The following is a 4,532-nucleotide window of genomic DNA, read 5'->3' as shown; positions in this document are numbered from 1 at the left end:
CGACCACATGAGAGGTCCACCTAAGAGCACACACCTGTAAGGGTGTAGGTGGTTAATTATATATATCCTTCTGTACCTGGGGAGGTTTACAAAAAGTTGTTTTATGCTATTTATGTATTGACTTGTATTGTAAATTGTTTTATATATTTTTATTTCTGTTGATATACCAAGAATAAAATATTCAGGTATAAGATTTATGGGCTGCCATAGGGCTTTTATTTTATGAATAATATCAAAAACATAATCAGATGGTGATTTGAGGAGTATCTAGAATGTTGTGTTTGACCAACAGCTAATATTGCAACAATCCCCTAAGTGGTGTAAATGCATCCAATTCAATTAATATTCAAAGTTGTAGCACACCAAAGGTACCAACTTTTTACCATTTCTATTTAAAGGTCCTCTACTAGCAGGGGTCCACCTGATTGGTGCAGCTGAACTGGTGTAAGCTCAATATAAGGGTTAATGTTTTATTATATAATATATATATATATATATATATATATATATATATATATATTTTGTGACACAGTTAGGTTAGGGGGTCCCTCTCCTGGGTAGAGGACTCCTTCCTTACACACACACACAGCAGCAGGGAAGCAGCACACCAGTCTGGATGCAAGTACAAGCTGGTCGGCGCCAGTCTTTATTGTACAATGACAGAAATATAAAGAAAACATAAATATAAATCCTAGCCCTGTCGGGGCACTAACTTCACAGGTAGTTCCCTCACTACCAGAACCTGGCAGGGCCTAATGCCCTCGCCAGCAACAAAGCACAGCACAGTACTCACAAATAGGTTTTTCAAGTGTCTCTGAGCAAACTCCCTGCCTGCTCTCCCTGGTGAGACAATCAGCCCTAAACACACTAGGCTTATATTGGCCACTCTCAGGTGGAAACCCTAACAACCATTTACCTGGCTGCGAGAACCAAAACCTGGAGCCCTCCCTCTCCTCTCACCCACAACCCCCAGGTCCCAAACCGGCTTTTCAAAAAGCCGAAACTCAAGCCTGCTACACTGCAGACTTTCTCCTGGGGATTTTAAACACATAGGACAGGAATCTGGGATAAATGTCCCTGCCACAGACCACTTTACCAGTGATCCTATCACATATCCCCCCCCCTTTGTTTCGACCTGTGGGGCAGAACAACTGAAGCCCCCAAACAATGAACGCGTGACAACGCATCTGCTTTAAACAACAGGCCCCCCGGCCTGTGTTCCACTGAAAATTTAAAAGTTTGTAACGCCAAGAACCATCTCATAATTCTCGCATTACTGTCCTTATTTTCGGACATCCACTTCAAAGGGCATGGTCAGTGATCAATTTGAACTTTCTACCAACCAAGTAGTACCTGAGAGCCTCTAATGCCCACTTTATGGCCAACGCCTCCTTCTCCACTGTGGCACCAGGTAGGCATCGAATTTTGAAACACTGTTCAACTTTTGGAAGTCATTGCAGAAACGCACACTCCAGTCGGGCTTTGGAATCAACACAATGGGACTTGACCATTCACTATGTGATACTTCAATAACCCCTAACTCTAGCATATTTTTAATTTCTTTCGACACCGATTCTCTTGGTGCTTCTGGTAACCTATAGGGCTTTAGATTAACTTTAACCCCTGGGTCAGTGATGATGTCATGTTTAACAACCGAGGTTTTCCCAGGTACGTCAGAGAACAGCACCCTATTTCTGACCAGAAACTCCTTGACCTCTCATTGTTGAATTGCTGACAGGGTTTTTGCCACTGTCACTTCGGGAACTAAGGGCCCTGGACTTACTGAAGGGGCTCGGATGGCCGACAGTACTGTTCTATCTTTCCAGGGCTTTAACAGATTTATATGGTATATTTGTTCCGGCTCTCTTTTCCACGGCTGGTAAACTTTGTAATTGACCTGTCCCACTCTTTCTAAGATTTCAAAGGGCCCTTGCCATTTAGCCAAAAGTTTATTTTTCCCCGTGGGAACCAATACTAACACTCTGTCCCCAGGAGCAAAGCTGCATAACCGACCGAGCATTGCGGTTGTATACCCTCTGCTGTGCCTGTTGAGCTGGTTTCAGGTGCTCTCTTACTATCGGCACCTCTATAATAGGCAATGGAACTAGTGGTCCCTTAAAATGTGGTCTGGGAGCATGATACTGACACTCAGGGCAGGATGCGCAAAAGTCAGATACCTCTTTATGAAGCCCGGGCCAGAAAAACCTCTGCATTATTAGCTCAGTGGTTTTCTCTACCCCTAGATGACCTGCAGTTATACGACCATGGGCCAGATCCAACACTGTTCTTCTGTAGGCTTTGGGAACTATTAGTTGTTCCACAACATCTTCCCCCTTCTTAGTCACCTGATATAACCAATCCTGACACATTGCCATGTGGGGATAGGACAAAGGACTATCAGGGTCTATGGGTTTACCATCAGCTACTTTTACATTCTCCCTGGCTTTTACCAAAGTAGGGTCATTCAACTGCTCCTCGGCAAAGACCTCTCTTCTGACCTCTAAATCAGGCAGATGATCCACTGGCCCAACAACACTTCCCACCTCAATGGGAGGCACATCAGTTGGCGGGCCACCGTCACGCTCCACATTCTCTAGTTCGCCAACCATAGTAGGAAAAGGGAATAACTCTGACTCAGAAGAAACTCCCTCCTCCACTATATTGACAACCTTCTCAAGTGGACCGGGGTTGTTCACTTCTGGAACAAAACGGCTTTCCTACAATTTCCAGAAGTGAGCAAAGTCTCTCCCCAATATTGCATCGTACATCAGACCAGGCACCAAACCCACAGAAACTATAGCAGAGCCACATGGTGTCTCGATGTTCACCTTGGCAGTAACATAATATCGATTATCCCCATGTATGCAGGTTACATCAACAGTTTTCCCCTTATTCCTCAAGGGGTTCACCAGCTCAGCTTTTAGAAGTGTTACCAAGCTACCAGAGTCTAACAGTGCCTCTACTCGGTTGCCATCTACAGTGAGTACACACATGTGCTTATCAGTCTCAGCCTGCCGGTCAGCCGTACAGGCTGTCTGTGCAAAGAAAGACCCCCTGCAGTAGACATGAGCAGTATCACATTGCATAGGTTCAGTTGTAAGTGAACAATTAGCGGAAATATGGCCAAAGTCACCACACCGGAAACACTGAATCATATTAATGTCTAGTCGTTTATGGGGCAAGAACCTTCCCAGCCTTGCAGGCCTGTCTCCAGGTTCTACACCCTCAGTCTTAGGTACATTCCACTGCCCAGCACCCTTCTCCCCTGGAACAGTCTTACCAGTGTCTGTGGGAGTACGCCGGTGTGCCATCAGGGCTCGGTGGGGCATACTCATCAGCTCCTCAGCCGCCACATACCTCTCCACCAGCTGGACCAACTGGTCCGCGGACTTAGGGTCTGCATGGCTCACCCACTTGCGCAGAGTCACAGGTAATGATCGCAGGTACTGGTCCATCATGACCCTTTCCACGATCTGTGGTCCCGTCAGCGTCTCGGGCTGTAGCCATATTGAGGACAGATGGACAAGGTCATGCATCTGTGAATGTGGAGGCTTGTCCTTATGGAACTCCCAGCGGTGGACCCATTGGGCACGAACAAAGGTGGTGACTCCCAAGCGAGTTAGGATCTCCTGTTTTAGTTTTTTATAGTCTTTGGCATCAGCCAGGCATAAGTCGAAATAGGCATTTTGTGGCTCCCCAGACAAAAAAGGTGCCACTAGACTTGCCCACTGCTCCTGGAGCCAACTCTCCCTTTCGGCCGTTCTTTCAAATGCAGCGAGATAGGCCTTCACATCATCGCCCGAAGTCATCTTTTGGAGGAAGTGACTTGCTCGTACGGAGAGAGTGGTGGTGGGAGGACCAGTAGTAACATCTCTGGGCCGGGCGACCAGGTGCTGTACCACCTCTCTTATGGCATGGCTGTTTTCCGCTAAGGCCTGGCAGGTTTCCTCGATGGTAACCTGTTGTTGCCTCTGGGCTGTCTCCAAGGCCAACAGTTGCACCCTGGTGGATTCCTGCTGCGCCCTGGTAGATTCCTGCTGAGCCCAGGTAGATTCCTGCTGAAGTTTGTTCGTCTCCTGCTGAGCTCTGGTAGATACCTGCTGAGCTGTTGTAGCTTGGAGCAAGGCCTTAATAATGTCCTCCATTTTGTCCTGGGGTGTAGGTTGGAAGCTGAACCTTGCCTCTCTGAACATTGGCTGACGCCTCCTCTATGGGACTCCAAGGACACAGTGTTATTTCCACACTCACAAATTGGGTGTCTGTCCCTTTAATTTTTAAATGTAAAGTTTTCCTCTTGCTGCAACTTCAGTGTGTGTGGTTGCCCACATTCTCAACCATATTGTGACACAGTTAGGTTAGGGGGTCCCTCTCCTGGGTAGAGGACTCCTTCCTTACACACACACACACAGCAGCAGGGAAGCAGCACACCAGTCTGGATGCAAGTACAAGCTGGTCGGCGCCAGTCTTTATTGTACAATGACAGAAATATAAAGAAAACATAAATATAAATCCTAGCCCTGTCGGGGCACTAA

This window comes from Taudactylus pleione, unplaced genomic scaffold (genome assembly GCF_031769625.1).
Source record: "Taudactylus pleione unplaced genomic scaffold, aTauple2 ptg000286l, whole genome shotgun sequence".
NCBI classification, from domain to species: Eukaryota; Metazoa; Chordata; class Amphibia; order Anura; family Myobatrachidae; genus Taudactylus; species Taudactylus pleione.
This window is presented reverse-complemented; position numbering follows the sequence as displayed.